The 18,119-nt window shown below is 45.1% G+C and overlaps 1 pseudogene; it reads left to right on the top strand.

Annotated features, from left to right (window-relative positions):
* The first annotated feature begins 16,961 nt into the window (after positions 1–16,961).
* Positions 16,962–17,078, top strand: LOC130083469 (5S ribosomal RNA; annotated as a pseudogene).
* The last annotated feature ends 1,041 nt before the right edge of the window (positions 17,079–18,119 follow it).

Below are 18,119 nucleotides of genomic sequence, written 5' to 3' on the forward strand. Positions count from 1 at the left end.
TTCATAAAACGCATTAAACTTTAGTTTACAAAGACGTGAAACTCACCGAGTGGTCAGGGGTGTTCACTGATATGCTCACACAAAAATCGCTGCAAAAGATGCTTTCCAACAGGTTTTATCGTAGTTTTTGTCCGACTCCATTGACTTGACTAAACTACGATAAAACCTGTGTTGTTGTTGTGTTGAATCTGGTGCGCGCGCGGCGGCCGGGTGCTGCGCGTAACGTTACCCAAAACAAGGATAGGAAACGGCAGCATTGCTGATACTTTTTTTTTTTTAGTTTAATACAGACAGATTGCACGCAAAACAGGCAGAAATGACATGCATTGTGAACGTCAGACTTATTATCATTTTCGTTCCGTCTCGTCTCGTCAACGAAAACTCGAAAACGTCTCGTCATGTTTTAGTCACCTTAGAGCCATTTTTAGCTAGTCATCGTCGCGTTATCGTCATAAAAAAAAAGTGCGTCAACGAAATCATTTCGTTATCGTCATCACTGACGAAAACATCATTGCCTGGAAGGAGCCATTTGGGGCTAAAAACACCATCGAGCAAAATGAGGCGTAGTTGTCTTGCGCTGGAGGGGGTCATATGCAAACAACTGGTACGTCACTTCGTACCGTGACGTCACTAAGTTCGAAGGATCGAGAACGAGCTGTATTTAGAGCTTGATTAAATAAATGCTTTGTTTATAATGGGGAGGACGTCTTAAGCTATGAAACTTGCATGAAGTTTTAATAGTACATAGATCTCTTATATACCAAAAGAACAAGGCAAATTCGGTTTCTCATGTCATGACCCCTTTAAAATTTGAAAGACATGTTTTGTGTAAGAAAGCTTTATGCGGGGAGGCGTTAACCACCCATTAATATTTAGTGTTTCACACCTGAGAAAGACAAAGACCCTCCCCTAATGGCCCTATACGGTGCTATCATCATGAGGAGCCTTGCACAAAGAATGACTTTTTGATTGTTCTGATTTATTTACAACACAACATAATCCAAAGATACACAACAAATGACAAAAAAACACATTATTTTGTGCCATTGAAACATAGTACATACCTGTCATTTCCAGGGTGTTTGATTTTTCACTTTACCATGTTCGTGTACAGAGACTCATGTGAATGTTGAAGTCAGCAGGACTCATCATTGGGGCATCTGGTCCCTGTATAAAAAAATAAAAATAAAAAAACACCAGCTGTGAACATGCTGATTTCCAGAGAAACTATAGGGCTGCACGATTTTGGGAATACATTTGAGATATTTTTGGTTAAATTTGCTTTTTTTTAAATGTACAAAATGCACACACACACAAATACATACACACACATCTCATTTCATAACATCATAACAAATGGAAACATTTGGAGTAAAAACATAAAGCCTAATGTTTGTCGCGTTTTGCTTTCAAACTGACTCAAACTCACAGCGCGTGCAGAGAACATTTACTGAAGCGATCGAGCCGCTCCAAACTATTAAACATTATTGTTACCATATTATACATCTGGGGTTTGAGCAGATATCCACAAACACAGTATTTAACAGTAAACACGGGTCTAAACATTATAATATTCACCATGTTAGAGTAAACACTCGCGAGCCTACTTTTATCATGCTATTTTATTATCGAACATAAAAATATCCTCGTGTGGTACATGTATATACATTTAGCATTGAAAGGTTGCCTACCAGTCTAGTTCACATTTCAACATGTTTCTGTCTACATATAGATACACATACATGTACGACATTAGGCTTTTTACTCCAATTTCATTTCATAACGTACATTTTAGTCTGGCACCAGTTTAACATGTCTTACCTTAAAAATCTTCTCATCTTCAAATCGCGTTCTTCTAATTCTTCTGAGGTAAATCCAAGTTAAACAACACAGCACAAACACATCCAAACTCGATGAAAAGCAGAGAGGAGTACCGGTAAGTTACTGAAGTCTATTCTCAGATTCTTTGTTTTGAGGTGAAGACAGCTCTGCGTTCCTCCGCGTGGATCATTTGCATCTGAACAGCTCTTGCGCGCATGGGTGTGGTCACATTAGATTTAATTAGGACGCGTTTGAGAAACTGTACATGTCGCTGCTTTCATACGGATTACTTAAACAGAGAATATTTGTTTTTGGTATGATTTACATCATTTAAAAATGGAGACTTAAAGCTTTGTAAAGACATAACTCTCATGTGTGGGTGGCAAGTATTTGCTGAGTTAAAGCAGAACTAAGTAAGAATTCCGTTTTTGTCAAACAGCGACCACTAGAGTCGCTGTGGAGTACTTGTACTGTCGTGAATAGCACTCACGCAGAGATGGCTCGCACTCACGGCCGGATCCCCTCCCCCTGTACACCGGTACCTGTTCAGTAGGATGGACGCTGTAACGAGTGGAAAAAAGGTATGGCCCCTTTAAGAGCTGCGCGCGCCCTGCGTCTCGAACACCACATGTATACGGCGCCGGGTTATTTCTGTTTGATGCTCATTTTATCAGAATTTGATCAGATCTGTTTTTTGCCGTAAAGCAATTAGTTACCTCGCAAGACCTGATATCACACGATACTTCCTAACACTGAGGCCGGCGGCTCGCCAGCCCAAAGTTGCAAGTGTGATTTTGCGGCTCACAGGCACCAGGGGGGTGCGAGGCGACCACCATTCAACACGAAATCAGTAATATAAACATTACAATGACTCCAAAGCTGTTCGGTTAAGGTAAAAAAGTTACTTAGTTCACCTTTAAAGATCATTTTCTGTTGCGTTTCAGAATGAACTTCACATTGAAAGAGACGACAGAACGCGCATCATGTTTATTTTCTTTATTTTACGAAAAACACAACATTTTGTTTTTATTATTAGTGTACACAAATAAAAATAGACATTTAATTAACAGTTTTGAATGATCTATAACACTTGCCTGTATCACAAAAATCGACAGAGTTATTTGAGTCTCTCTGATAAGAAAAAAAGAGAGACAATCGCGCCGGCGCGATAGCTGACCCCAGGGGGTTAATATAGGATCCCAATCAGTCGACTACGTCGAACGTGACCGAACTGATAGGGAACGTCTCGGTTACGTATGTAACCCTCGTTCCCTGAAGGAGGGAACAGAGACGTAGTCCCGTCGCCATTATTGCTGGACTATTGCTGGACCACTCCAGGTTCCGCTCGGCTCCTCAGCGAAAAACAATTGGTGCAAGCAACCACATCCGTATTTATTCCCGCGCTGCGGGTCGAAGCGTGTGATGCAATTCTCGCACACCAATGTGCATTGGCTCGTTTTAACAATACTCGAAGATGACAGGCTCCCTAAGCGTGATCCCAATCAGTCGACATGTCGACTACATCTCTGTTCCCTCCTTCAGGGAACGAGGATTACATACGTAACCGAGATGTTCCACACTCTCCACTCAGCATAGTATGAATGTCTCACAACTAATGTCCAGGCATAACAGAGAGCACCTACATTGAGGAAACTTGTGAGGTGTTTGTATGTATTACGCTGTGTTTCAAGGTGAGTGCAGCATCTATGTTTTACTCTTGTTGATACTTTTGACAGTGAAATTGCTATAATCACAGTCCTGACAGGTTTTATCTTCCCATCGGAGCAGGCCCATTTCTGCAGCTTGTCTTAGTGCTGCATGTATAGGCTGAGCGGTGTCAAAAGGTAACCCTCTTCCAATTGCATTTGTTTGGACCTATTAGAATTCCTAGCAATATAACTGCTCGTATCCTTGTTTGTTCTCATACGTAGACTTAAAAGAGCAGGTGGTAAACCTTCAAAGACAGAAATTGCTAAATCTCTCTGGAGTGGGAAGCTCTGACAAGATGGCAGAATGTTCACAGCATTTGAAAGAAAGCGAGATAAGCGTCAATGTCGTATTTAGTATGAAATGCATGCCATCTCTTTAACAGTCTGCTGATCTTGGCCTTGACGCATGCAGACTCTCATCTCCTCACCCCTCAGATAGACGTACGCTTCCTTCTCTGCCTCCCCCTTTCCTCTTTATTAAACCTTCACAAGTGAAATGAAAGCAAGCTAATGAGATCATTTGAGCAGAGATCACACAACTTGTAAGATTAATCTAAGATAAGTCATAAGTTTGCCAATAGCCAAAGATTAACACATAAAAAGAGAGCAGTCTTACAATTGCAGAGAAGAAAGTGGCGGAAATAAATATAAAAGGTAGAGTTGAATCTCATGCAGGAAAAGAATAATGAGGTTTAGAAGACGTAAACACTGTAAGAATCCTGCATGCTGGACATGGATAATGCAGTGCCGATAGAATTGCCAAAAAGGAGAAGAAAGCCTCCATACTGAGTCTTCAATGCGCTCGCTCTCAGCACTTCATTACACAGCAGGCAATTGGAACAAGAAAAGAAAGAATTAAACTTCTCACCTACACATGCCCATGCTGTTTGCCTTTATTTTCATGTCTGTCTGCCAAGGATCAATCACACTGAGGGCATTAAGCCTGGGAGAGCATGCTAAACACATATCACACAGAAGCCATGACACATTTGCTTGCCAATAGCCTCATCTCCATCCATGTTAATGCAGCACATTTTACATTTTTTTGTTCCCAAAACTGCAAACTGACAGTAGTTTCTTACATTTTTATGGAATGAAATGAAAAGTGGCAGTATCCTGTTATATTCAGTGCATGTACATGCACATTAAAATATTGATTTCAGTCAAACTAAATCAATAATCCCTTTAAAATGTGGTTAGTCCGACTGAAATCACACCTGTTACACAATTTGTTTTCTTTCAATTATTCTTATTATTGTGTATATGTATGTGTGTGTGTGTGTGTGTGTGAGAGAGAGAGGTTGGGCTAATGGACTGATTGTAGCTTGGATTCGTTTACCATGTATACATGTTTATCGAGTTACACTTGGCCTGGGTATTGTGTGTTTGCTCTGAAAAACAGAAGTGACGTTTATTTTATCCTCCAAATATTTGATAACACATTGTGTCATCATGTATAGTGAAAGTCTGTAACTCAACCACACAGACAAAAGTAAAAGCTGTAGCTTAGTAACTGTCCTTGTGAAAAAGAAGTAGGTTACACTTTTAAATAAACTTTTAAAACAAGCACTTGGAAATACTGTCCAAATTAGCACTTGACCACTTACATGTGGTATTTTCTGTGTTCAAGTACAAGAACAAAGTGTTCAAGTAGGCGTGGATACTACAAGTGTGTTCAGAACTTTTGATTACCCGATGGGACACACTTATAGTCTTGCAAAAAATGAAAGTGTTTAGAGTTTTTTTTTTTAAACTTTGCATTTTAAAATAAACTTCTTAATATCTGTTCAGTAGTCGCTATGTAACTAACAGAAGACAATTTTAAAATTGTAGTTCTTCTAATTAAGTGATAAAAAGCAGTTGTAAATACAAAAACCCTACTCATCTATGCACCAATAAAATATGCAACACTTTATGTTTTACTACCAAATTATATGTAATATGTAATATCTCATTAATTTAACTTACAGTGGAATGGAAAATTTCCTAGACGTCTCACGATTTCGGGGCACGCGAGTTCCCGAACTTAATGCATGAAGGGATACGCTTAGCCTCACACTTCAGAGCGGTATTCGAGATAGTGTGGGCTTAGTGTGCATTAAGGGCACTGCACTTTGGCATTATTCAGACATGGGACAGACTCTGGCACTAACTTCCTGCACACTGTAATGCTGAGGCAGGAATGAAGCGGAGAGCGAATCCAAATGCAAGCACTATTTTAATAATAATAATAATAATACAAAAGGGCAATCCAGGGTAACCAGGAACTCAGAACAGGAACTCGGAACAGGAACAAGGAGACAGGAGACAGACAAGCAACAATGACCGACAAACAACAACTGAAGAACAGAGGTATAAATTCACAGGCAAACAAGCTTAACAAGATAACAAGGGGGCGTGGCTTATCAGAAACACATGGGAACAATGATCAGACAATAATAACAAGACACATGGCAAACAGGGAATCACATGACAGACAAGAACAATTAACAAGACACAAAACCCACAACGTGACATAGCCCCTCCCCTATGGGCGGCTCCCGACGCCCATCAAAACAAAACCACAAAAGTTTAGGAGGGTGGTGAAGCGGAGGCGGTCTTGGGGGAGGGGCGGAGGGCCAGGCCTGCACTGGGAACCGGGACCAGGATATAGGCAAGGTGGGACGTGAAGCGTGGGCGACCAGAGCGGAGCAGGATCTGCAGACGACCAGGGCAGAGCAGGATGAGGCGGAGACCATGGCGGAGCAGGATGCGCAGACGACCAGGGCAGAGCAGGATGCGCAGGCGGCCAGGGCGATGAAGACCCTTCGGGCGGCCAGGGCGGTGAAGACCCTTCTAGCGGCTACGGCGGTGAAGACCCTTCAGGCGGCCAGGGAGGATAGGACCCTTCAGGGGGCCAGGGCAGACCAGGCAGTTCAGGAGCAACCTCAGCAGCAGGAGGGATGTAAAGGTCAGTAAGCTGGGCTGAGTTGAGTGGGGGACGGAGGGGGGTGACTCTGGGACGCCAGAGTCACTGTCGAGCCCTCTTGAGGTGTCGTGGGCTAGTCGACGAAACACTGAGGACGGAAGGTGCCCACTTGAAGACCCTAGAGATGTCCCCTACTCGGCTCAATCCAGACGGTTGTCGTGCTGGTCCACTGGGGAGACCACACTGTAGTTGCAGCCGTTGTGTGTGCTGACGCGCCAAGTACACTGCAGCCGTTAACGCCGGACAGAAGGAGATTCACATCACCATATGGAATGAAGCGTAAATGGATGGAGAAGCATAGGTTACTGTAAAGCTACGTCTTAGTTTGTGCTTATCTTGGCGAAAGCCGAGTACAAATCAGCATGAAGTTTTAACATCTACTCTCGTGTAATGGAAATCATGTCACTGCAAGTTGCTTTTAGTTAAAACAGCTCAAACATGCATTTTTAGTTCACTATTCACTATGTTCTTAATTGTCAAATGCATAAAGGGCCCCAGAGTGGACAGACAGAGATTAATGACCGGTGTTTCTTTTTTGTGTTTCTCACACCTCTTTTGCAGCCATATCAGGTGCCGTATCCCTTTCTCTGCTTTTCGCTGCGCATATGTTCGCCTGGATTAGTGTGATTGTTTGATTGACACAGGTAGTAGTGTAACAGGGTATGTGGTCATGAATGTTAAAGGGATAGATCACCCAAAAAAAACTCTTCATTTACTCATTTGACGTCCCAAACTCGCTTGACTCCCTGACTTTGGTTGGAAATAAAATAAGATATTTTGAGAAGTGTCTCAATGTTTTGTTTTTTTGTCCATAAAATGGACGTCAGTGGTGACCAAATCGGTTTGGTTAATAGGGCATGTCAAATGTTGATTTCTTTGACAGAATGCAAAACAGAGTCATTTAATGTAAAACCTCATTGTAATTGTAGCTGTAGTTTGTCTAACCTGACAAAAGGCACCATGTTTGTTTGTAATAAATCACATGTGATTGTACATAATTAATGCTTCATTAGGATGAGTCCATTACTCCAAGCAGAAAAAAGAACAAAACCAATGATGCGACTACAAGATCTCAATTTGTTTTATGGCTTAAACCCAGACGAAGTTATCTGTCAGTTTGTTGTGGTGACACACTATACATAACCATGTCATATGACTCCAGCCTCATTTTAATTATCTGCAGAGATATTGCTGTGTGTTAAGGGTCTGAGAGCATAAATAAGATTGTTCACTTGAATGGTATTAAGTATGTGTATGAACCTGAACCGCTACAACTCACAAGCCCAGTTTGAATGACAAGTGATTACTGAAGTAGTAAAGAAATGAATAAGTTTGTAATAGAAGATGATTGAAGTCTGTGTTATCTGGATACATGTCCTGTGCCCTGTCTATTAAAGAATGAGCTGATGTTTGTTGAAAAAAAAAAACTGTTGGAGAAAGATGGTGAACGATAGAGAGTTGTAAGGGAATTAGAACAGCAAAAGAAGAGCAGCTGGTTAGGGAGGTTCCTCTACCTCTGGGAACTGACTTGGAGAGAAGTTCACACGGAATCAACCTACTTAATCCAGAGAGAGTTGGAAAAGACTCCATCTAACCTGTGAAAAAGAGGGAACAAAACCATCTGTAAGTGGGTTAGGTGTAAAGAGCTATTATGATAGAGTAATTTACTACTGGAATTTTAAGGAGCACAGTGAGCTTGGTAGTTTAGGTTTAGAAAAGGGCAAAAATTAATTCAATATTTTATCTGTGAAGAGCAATTAAGAATGGTTGGAGAATTTAATTTTAAAGATGACATATCATGAAAATCGGACTTTTTCTGTGTTTAGGTGCTATAATTGGGTCCCCGGTGCATCTACCAACACAGAAAACGTGAAAAGTGACAACCCAGTAACTTTTTTTTGGTAAGCCTTTCTCTGCAAGCATGTCAAAAAATAAGACGATCAGATTTCGCGGCAGCATCCAGGTCCAAGCTGTAATACCTGACGAATGTGAGCGGTGAGGACCAGCCCGCCGCATCACAAACGTCTTGGAGAGAAACCCCAAATAATAAGGCTTTAGAGGCCGCCATACCCCTAGTAGAGTGAGCCCTGACCGCCAAAGGGCACGGCTGGTCAGAGTCCTCGTAAGCAAGTGAAATAGCCTTGACTATCCACCTACTAACCGTCTGTTTAGAAGCAGGAAGACCTTTCTTGGGTGATCCAAAATAAACAAATAACTGGTCGGAGTTTCTCCACTGAGAAGTCCGATGAACATAAGTGTCCAGTGCTCACACTGGACACAAGAGGTTCAGCTTTACTGGTCCGCAGATGTAAAAGGAGGAGGACAGAAAGCGTGCAGCACAATAGGCCTAGGAATCATGGTCGGCACCTTAGGGACGTATCCCTGTTTTGGATATAAGAATGCCTTGACCATCCCCGGTGCAAACTCAAGGCAAGTGGGGGAAACCGAAAGGGCCTGAAGGTCTCCGACTCTTTTGAGGGACGAAATAGCCAGCAGAAAGATAATCTTAAAAGTAAGAAATTTCTCTGAAACCGAGTCTAAGGGCTCGAACAGAGCCCTACACAGGCCTTCCAAAACTATTGCAAGGTCCCACGCCGGCACCCTAGTGCGAGTTGCAGGCCTCAGCCTCAAGGTGCCACGAAGGAAATGAGTAATCGGGGGTCTCGACCCAGAGATGTACCACCAGGGCGTGGGAAGCCGCAATGGCCGCCACGTAGACCTTGAGCGTTTACTGAACAGTTAACCGGATCCCACTGGCGTTGGTGACACCAAGATAAAAAAACTCTCCATTTTAGCGCATAAAGTTTCCTCGTAGCAGGAGCTCTGGAGCTTAGAATGGTCTCAACAACCTCGGTTGAGAGACCACTCTTTCTGAGTTGGGCCCCCTCAGAGGCCAAACCCATAGTTTCCAAATCTCTGGCCGGGGGTGAAATATTGTGCCCCCTGCCTGAGACAGAAGGTCTCTCCTGACCGGGATCTCCAATTCGGCTCAGCCAGCGTGGTGCTGCTAGCAGTAGGCTTATTCCATCCTGGCGGATTCTCTCCAGAACTCCTGGGAGCAGAGCAACGGGGGGAAATGTGTACAGACGTAGCCTCGGCCATGTCTGCACCATAGCATCCAGCCCCAGGGGTTTAGTGAGGGAGAAGCAGAGTGGACAGTGCGTCTTGTGCTGAGACGCAAACAGATCCACTTCTGCCTGGCCATAAAACTCCCATATTTGCTCCACCGCCTCGAGGTGGAGTCTCCAGTCCCCTGGCCTCAGCCCCTGCCTCGACAGTGTGTCTGCTCCTATATTCTGGTCCCCTGGAATATACACTGCCCTCAGAGAGAGTATTTTCCCCAGGGACCACAGGAGGATCTGGTGCGCCAGTTTGCAAAGCGGATGCGAACGCAGACCCCCCTGACGGTTCAGATAAGAGACCAACGATGTGTTGTCTGTACGGACGAGCACATGATGGCCCCTCAGGTCTGGGGGGAAATGTCTCAACGCATTAAAGACAGCCATCATCTCCAGGCAATTTATGTGCCAAGAGAGATGATGACTCCTCCACGGACCCTGAGCCGAGTGGCCTTCCATTACCGCTCCCCAGCCAGTGAGGGAAGCATCTGTCGAGATAGCAACTCGATGGCAAAGAGCTCCCAACACCGGACCCTGGGTCAAGAACCAGTGTTTCCTCCATATAACCAAGGCACAGAGACACCGCCGTGTTATCTTGATCATACAAAGTGGGTTTCCCCTCGGGGAGAACCCTCTGGTCCTGAGCCACCACTGCAAAGTTCTCATGTACAGCAGGCCAAAGGGTATCACATTGGACGCTGCTGCCAAGAGGCCTATTAGTCTCTCAAACTGTTTCACAGTGCGTGACTGGCCTAGCTTTAGCTCTTTTGTGGCTGTAAGGATAGCAGCTACACGAGCGGGCGATAAAATGGCTCGCATCGTGACTGAATCCCATACCACACCAAGAAAAGTGGTTCACTGTGCTGGAGAAAGCACACTCTTCTTGGCATTGAGCCTCAACCCCAACATTTGCATATGAGCGAGGACAACACCTCGGTGCCGAACCGCTAACTGTTCTGATTCCGCTAGAATCAGCCAGTCGTCTATGTAGTTCAGAATACGTATGCCCTGCAGCCTGAGCGGGGCCAGAGCTGCATCTACGCATTTCGTGAACGTGCGGGGTGATAAAGCTAGACCGAAAGGAAGTACCCGATATTGGTATTCTTTGCCCCCGAAAGAAAACCTCAGGAACCTCCTGTGCTGAGGGAGGATGGAGACATGGAAGTAAGCGCCTTTCAGATCTATCGTGACAAACCAGTCCTCGGATCTGATTTGAGTCACGATCTGTTTGAGTGTTAGCATCTTGAACTTGAGTTTCTGTACTGAACGATTCAACAGACGAAGATCTAAAATGGGACGCAACCCTCCATCCTTTTTTGGAACAATGAAATAACGGCTGTAAAAACCCCCCTCTCTGTCGGGTGAGTACACCTGTTCTATAGCTTCCTTCGCTAACAGGGCCTTTACCTCTTGCTCCATTACCAGAGCCTGCTCGGAATGTACTACTGTGAGTAACACCCCATTGTACTGCGGAGGACGAGAACCAAACTGGATTCTGTATCCTTTTTCTACTATCTGCAGGACCCATTGAGATATATTTGGCAGTAGCTTCCACACTGCCAGAAAATCTACAAAGGGAACTAAAAAATCATAATAAAGTAGGCTATACTATGTACAAAAAATCAGATGAGCCCAGAATATGAGTTAAGCATTTTCCTCCCATAGAAAACCATTATAAGAACACTCAATGTGGCTTAATGCAGATTAGAATGTCCCCTTATGTCGAAATAACGATATATTATGTCGAAATAACAGATATTATGTCGATATAACGAGATATGTCGAAATAACGACTTATGTCGAAATAACAGATATTATGTCGAAATAATGACTTCTGTCGAAATAACGACTTAATATCTCGAAATAACAAGATTTTTTTTTTTTTTTTTTTTTACCATGCGGTTGAGGACTTCCAGAATACAGCCTGAATATAATTGCTTCCAGAAATTATTTTTGGGGGTGCTATCTGCGTGCTTCAGTCTTTCTTGGGGGTGCTGAAGCACCTGCTAGCCCCTCCCTAAGGTGCCGCCCATGTCTGTGCTACAGGGAGATTTGGTGGTGAGTAAAACATGTTTATAATGAAAAAGCTCAATTTCTTGGGTCCAAACTTTTCTTGAAGCCATTGCTGGTGCTGCTGCTGTTTTTCTTTCAGTGACCTCAACCTATGCCTTGCTCTCTCATTGGCTTGCGCGAATGCTTGCACGTTGTTTGTAAAATGCGATCGCCATTTTGATGCTGTGTTAAACAAATTATGTTATCTATGTTATTAAGACAAAGCTAACAAGGATTTTTTGTGACCTTGTATTCAAGGTCAGGATTTTTTTCCCACCTTGTTTTTCTTCTTTTTTTTCTTTCCTGATTTTATTTCATCATCATTGTGACGAGTGCTTTCTAACTCTCATGTTCACGGTCACGGAGGGAGTCGGGACTGGCGAGCCGCACGGACCTAACAGCGAGTCGTGATTGTATGAAACTGATGTTTTTGTTGCCGATTTGGAGGGTAGGAAAGTGAACTAACAACACTTACACTTTTCACTGTTCAATTGGAAGGATTCAGTCACGAGGAGAGACTGAGTAACGAACAATAGCCAACCATTGTCGTTTAACGATTTCAGCAGTATTCACAAGGTTGTGAATATAACTTCAGACACTATGGCAAGCCGTTTTAACATTTAATCATTTAAACCTACTAGTCTCTATTTTCATGCTACTAGTACTTATTTTTTAGATACTAGTATCTATTTCATTAAGTACTAGTACTCAGGCCAGCTGGCAGTCTTGCCTGGGCCCGGGACAAGATAATCTTTAATGAGGGCCCAGTTCAGATCCCCCACACGTTTAACTGATGACAGCGCAGTCAGAAAAACGGTTTTCAGTGATAGATACTTTAACTCCACGGAGTCCAGTGGCTCAAAGGGGAAGACTTTCAGGGCCTCGAGGACCAAGGAAAGGTCCCACATAGGAACCGACTGGGGGCGCGGCGGATTCATCCTTCTAGCTCCTCTAAGGAAGCGGATGACCAGCTCATTTTTTCCCAGCGACCGGCCGCACGTCGACTCTGCGAACGCTGCCACGGCCGCCACATATACTTTGAGCGTGGATGGGGACCTCCCCTTATCCAACAGCTCTTGTAGGAAAGTGAGCAGTTGCGAAACCCCGCATGTCCGTGGGTCCAGACCTCTGTCGGTGCACCATTTGGAGAACACCGACCAATTAGACGCGTAGAGCCTTCTCGTAGAGGGGGCTCTAGACTGCATGATCGTGTTCATCACTCTTTCTGGCAGGGCAACGAGTACCCGTTGATCAACTATGCGTGCAGAGACCAGCGCTCTGGATGGGGATGCCAGATCGAACCGCGAGCTTGAGAGAGGAGATCTGCCCTCACCGGAATCGGCCACGGGGCTGTGCGTGACAGCCGTGACAGGTCCGGGAACCAAGTCTGATTCTCCCAACGCGGGGCTATGAGGAGCACCGAGTGGAGCGTTTCCCTGATCCTCTTGATTACCTGTGGCAACAGAGAGACCGGAGGGAAAGCATACAGCGGGCGGCTAGGCCAAACCTGGGCTAGCGCGTCCTCGTCCTTCGAAAAGAACATCGGGCGATGAGCGTTGTCCTTTGTCGCAAATAGGTCGACCTCCGCTCTGCCGAAAAGGCGCCACAGTTTCTGGACTGTTTTGGGATGCAGGGACCATTCCCCTGGGGGAACATTTTCCCTGGACAGTCTGTCTGGGCCGTCGTTCAAATGGCCAGGCACATGCGCCGCCCTCAGCGAGCGCAGGTGGATCTGGGACCAAGTAAGGAGGCGTTCCGCCAGATTGCAGAGGTTTCTGGATCTGACACCGCCCTGACGGTTTACATAGGACACCACAGACATGTTGTCCGAACGGACTAGAACATGTTGGTCCTGTATGAGCGGGAGGAAGCACTTCAGCGCGTTCTCGACCGCTATCATTTCCAGACAGTTTATGTGAAAAGACTTCTCTTGATCTGACCACTGGCCATAGGCCGGTCTGCCCTCGAACAGCGCGCCCCAACCCGAGTTGGACGCGTCTGTTGAAATGAACTTTCGATAAGAGATAGCTCCCATCATTACTCCCCGCTGATACCAGTCGGCTACTAACCAGGGATGCAGAGCTGCTATGCAGGTCTGAGTCACTCTGATCTTCTCGCCGCCAGAAGCCCAAACTCGGCGAGACACGTGAGCATTCAGCCAGCGTTGGAGCGGGCACATGCGCAGTAGGCCCAGCTGAAGCACTGCTGCAGCTGATGCCATACAGCCTAGCATCCTTTGAAAAGTTTTCAAAGGGAAAAAGCTGCCCTTCTGGAAGGATGCGGCTAGGTGTCGAACACAGCGCGCGCACTGTGTTGATAAACGAGCCGTCATGGCCACAGAGTCCAGTTCTATTCCTAGAAAGGAAATCGACTGGCTGGGCATAAGTGAGCTCTTGGTCCAGCTCTTGGTCCAGTCCCAAGTTCTCCAGGTGACTGAGAAGCACTGTTCTGTGAGATAGCAGTTCCGTCTCTGACTGTGCTAGTATCAGCCAATCGTCCAGATAGTTCATAATTCGCAGCCCCTGACTTCTCAGGGGGCCGAGCGCCGCGTCCATGCACTTCGTAAATGTACGGGGTGCTAGAGACAGGCCGAACGGCAGGACGGTTTATTGATAAACCTGACCGTCGAAGGCGAATCTCAAAAATGGCCTGTGACGGGGTATTATCTGAATCTGAAAATAGGCATCCTTCATATCTAGAGAGATAAACCAGTCCCTCGGGCGAACTTGTGGGAGGATTTTCCTGGTCGTAAGCATTTTGAACGGTCTCTTTGCAAGCACTTTGTTCAAATGTCTCAGATCTAGGATGGGCCTGAAGGCTCCGTCCTTCTTGTGTACGAGAAAATAACGGCTGTAAAAGCCTGACTCGCTCAGAGAAGGCGGCACCCGTTCTATAGCACTTTTGCACAGCAGCTTTGCTATTTCTGCATGAAGTAGGTGTGCTACCTCCGCATTCACTATTGTCGCGGTCCGGGCTCGAAAGCGCGGGGGACGGCAAATGAATTGAAGTAAATAGCCCTGCTTTATTGTGCTTAGCACCCATTCTGAAATCCCTGGGATAGCTTCCCACGCTGCTATGCGAGCAGCTAGGGGGCGAATGGCCTCCGGGTTCTGATCGCTGCCATTTGCAGGCTCGAGAAACTGAACCGGAGCAGGGAGCGCGCCGCGCATGCTCTCGGTGCTGGGCAACAGCTGCTCGCTGGCAGTCGCGATAGACTGAGTCATGTGTGATGTCCCAATCATAAGGGATGGGGAACATTTTCTTTTCACTTTTGACGCGCGAGCAGCGCTCTGGGCGGAAAAAACCTTTCTGTAAGCGTGAACGCATGTGTGCGGGCACGAGACTTACAAACATATCTGATGCTCCTATCGTTTTGGATGGGATGCGTCTTATGAACGCCCTGCGTTTTGTGATGGCACTTAAACGCACGGGCGGCGCCCGGGGGGAGGTGTGTGTTAGTAAGCGTGAGCGCTCTCGGGCGGGCACGAGACTTACATTCATACCCTGCTTCAGTGGCCGTGCAACAGAGCGGGCAGATAGTGGGCACAAACCTGTGGATTCATTCAACACTCAAGCGGCTTTTCTGCGCTTTATGAGAGTGTGCTCTGTGGGTGACACGGGACGTGTTGTGCTTGTGTGTAGGGGTGAACACTGGGGCGTGGGCACTTTCTCTACACCACCTCAGACGCGACGGCAGTGAGGCTCGTAAGCGGCAACTGCGCGTTGGTGAAGGGAGGCGGTGAAGGTGAGGCGAGGCTCGAGCGAGGTTCTCCGGCGAGCGCGTCGCTGTGGCCACAGGTTCCGGCAGTCTCTGGGAACGGCGCATCTTCTTGCACGGTCCCATAAGGGGCGGAGTGACTGCTTCGGGGTTGAAGGCTTCGAGTCGAGCCCGCAGGGTCGACAGCGGAAGCGCTTCACAGAGCTCGCAGCCCCCGGACGCGAGGGCGAGCTCTGCATGTTCCTGGCCCAGGCAGAGAGCGCAGATGACGTGGCGGTCTCCGACGCTGAGCGGGGCCCTGCACAAGCTGCAGGAGGTGCCTGCTCTTTTAGAAAAGGTGTGTGTCGCAGCGGCGAACACACACAGACACAGAATACAAGAGGCAAAAAAGGATACGTCGCCGGATAGCGTAGCTTGCACGGATGGCTGAAGGTGGCGAAGACGGCCGGCTTCCTCAGCGCTGTCCTAAGCTGGCTGTTCGCTGTTCGACGGCGGCGGTGGCTTCTCTCAGATCCAGCGATGCGAAGAGCACGCTGAAGAGACGAAAAATCAGGGAAATCAGCCTACAGCCCCTTCTTTTATACGCTAAGCCACGCCCATTCTGGCGGGCTATGACGCTATGAAGGCGCGGGCACCTTCCATTGGGAGTTACGTCACGCAGGGCTCACTGGTAGGCTGCTGCAGTTGCCGCAGGGCAGCCAATGAGCACGCAAGATAGCCTGCTCTAGGTCTGCTAGCTGCTGCACTGCGTTGACAATAAATACAAAATTAAGGATAATTTTTGGCTTCAATATCTCGAGAAGATGAATCTTTCCCGTAGCGTAAGCTAACTTACGCAATACGAGAGAACCTCTTGTAAGAGAACTATTCTTTTGTTACTAGTAACAAATAATTTTTTTTGCCATTGACTTCTATGGGGATCGGTCTTTCAGATATCAACTATTCAGTTCTGACTAGTATGTATTCAAATTGTGACTAGTACATATATATTAGATACTAGTAGTTATTCATTAGGTACTAGTACCTATTAAATAGATACTACTAGTACCTATTAAATATACTAGTACCTATTAAATAGATACTAGTACTTATTCATTAGCTACTAGTACTTATTCAATAGATACTAGTTCTTATTCATTAGATACTACTAGTACTTATTCATTAGATACTAGTACTTATTCATTAGATACTAGTACTTATTCATTAGATACTAGTACTTATTCATTAGATACTAGTACTTATTCATTAGATACTAGTACTTATTCATTAGATACTAGTACTTATTCAATAGATACTAGTACCTATTTATTAGATACTAGTATCTTTTGTAATTGTTAACTATTATTATCTTACTAGTCACAACTGCTTTTTTACTAGTCTTATGTTATGACTAGTCAGAACGGCCACTGTAGAGTTCAATTCAAAATCTTACTAGTAAAATAAAAAATCTTACTAGTAACATTTGGAATAAATACTAGTATCTAATAAATAGGTACTAGTATCTATTTAATAAGTACTAGTATCTAATGAATAAGTACTAGTATCTAATTAATAGGTACTAGTATCTAATCTTTGCCAGCAGCCATATCACCCTGTAGCCCAAGACTGGTTGCCCACTGAAGCTAAGCAGGGCTGAGCCTGGTTAGTACCTGGATGGGAGACCTCCTGAGAAAACCAGGTTGCTGCTGGAAGAGGTGTTAGTGAGGCCAGTAGTGGGCGCTCACCCTGTGGTCTATGTGGGTCCTAACGCCCCAGTATAGTGATGGGGACACTATACTGTCAAAAGAGCACCGTCCTTCGGATGAGACGTTAAACCGAGGTCCTGACTCTCTGTGGTCTCAAAAAATCCCAGGATGTCTTTCGAAAGAGTAGGGGTGTAACCCCGGCATCCTGGCCAAATTTGCCCAGTGGCCTCTGTCCATCATGGCCTCCTAATCATCCCCATATATATATATACCAATTGGCTTAATCACTCTGTCTCCTCTCCACCAGTAAGCTGGTGTGTGGTGGGCGTTCTGACGCACTATGGCTGCCGTCGCATCATCCAGGTGATGCTGCACATTGGTGGTGGTTGAGGAGATTCCCCCCTTCTATGTGAGCGCTTTGAGTGCCGAGAAAAGCGCTATATAAATGTAATGAATTATTATTATTATTATTAATTATTAATGAATACGTACTAGTATCTAATGAATAAGTAAATTTTGTGTATTAAAATAATTTTTTTATGTCAATATAATTTGATTATGATTTGATGATTACATGTAGGATACAACTTTGCATTTGTTGCATCTGTAGGAATAAATACAATTTTAATGTGATAGTAAAGTGTCACAGCATTACACACGTGTCAGTTTAGCTTATACCTCTTGAAACTGTATATAAATGTTTCATCATAAAACTAAACATCCTTACAGCCACTTTGAGGGCTTTGTATTTTAGACATTTTAATTAACATTGCAATAAATCTAGTGGAAAATGACTGAAAGTGGACTGCTTGTTTTTATAGTCCCAAAAAAATGTCTGATACAGCACAAGCAAAACAGCAAAATGCCAACAGATAAAAGTTAGCTAGTATAATTGCCCTCCTTTGATCCTTCCTCTGCTGTCAAGTGTAGCACCAGGCAATGTTTTGGCTCTCACATGAAATGTGTCCCTGTTTCACATCCATCTTTCACAATTTGTTTTTCGTTCCCATCTGTAATTTTAGCATTGACATTGTGCGTGAAACTGGT

Source organism: Rhinichthys klamathensis, unplaced genomic scaffold (genome assembly GCF_029890125.1).
Source record: "Rhinichthys klamathensis goyatoka isolate OS25496 unplaced genomic scaffold, OSU_Roscu_1.1 h1tg000055l_1, whole genome shotgun sequence".
In the NCBI taxonomy this organism is placed as follows: Eukaryota; Metazoa; Chordata; class Actinopteri; order Cypriniformes; family Leuciscidae; genus Rhinichthys; species Rhinichthys klamathensis.